This window comes from Nannospalax galili, unplaced genomic scaffold (genome assembly GCF_000622305.1).
Source record: "Nannospalax galili isolate Female #2095 unplaced genomic scaffold, S.galili_v1.0 scaffold15, whole genome shotgun sequence".
NCBI lineage: Eukaryota > Metazoa > Chordata > Mammalia > Rodentia > Spalacidae > Nannospalax > Nannospalax galili.
Window position 1 is genome coordinate 6249631 of NW_008337322.1, and position 947 is coordinate 6250577.

Sequence of the window (947 nt, forward strand, 5' to 3'; positions counted from 1 at the left end):
TAATTAAAAATACCAGACTGGTGGAACTAACCTTTTTGGATGTTTAACAGACATACTTTGAGGTCTATAATAATTTTGTCAGAGGGACATAAAGGACAGTTTTTGCTCCTTGCCCTCCTAGGTCAACTAGTTCCAGGGGACTATGAGCATCTCTCAAAATGTCCTGTAACTGTGGTGAGTCATCTGTCCTCTTGAACAAGGAGGACATGGAAACCCCACCAGATGGACCTGAACCAGTGTCCAGTCTACAAAGAGGAGGGTCAACACGGAGGAAACATTTCCTCCATCCTTCCAAGTGATGAAGCCAGCCAAGGTAGAGCAGGACTTTTGACTTATCTTCACGTAGGCGGAACTGGTAAAAGAAAGGAGCCAGGGGCTCATCCCAAACCCATGTAACCCCTGAGGAACAGATTCTCAAACGACCTTAAGAGTAAAAATAAATTGGTTTATCTGGGCCAACTGTAGGGTCTTAAACACCCAAAAGGAACGTATGACCAATGATTAATGGGGTCAATATAATTTTTAAGAATCCATATGTATAGCTAAAGGCTACATAACAAGAAACAATGCCAGACAGGCGATACCTTCCTTGGGGTTATTGGCCAATGTGGCCCAAAAAACTCCCAGACAGTAACCCAGCAGAGAACTGGGAAAATGAACATCAGACCCCAATCTTATCTAAAGGAATATTGACAACTGATTGCTGCTAGATGAGGAAGAGGTGATCTTCCTAAAACAAGGATCTCTAGATAGGCTGACTAGATTCAGCAGATGGACAAGCACTGGAGAATGGTTGGCGGTGTTCACAACACAGTGAACAGTAACAGGGATGACAGGGTATACGGGCTCTGGTATGTGTGAGGGGGGAGGCTATGGGAGGGTGCCATTTGGGAAGTGGGTATATAGATGAATAAGATTGTGTGGGATGTTCTGTATGATATACACAC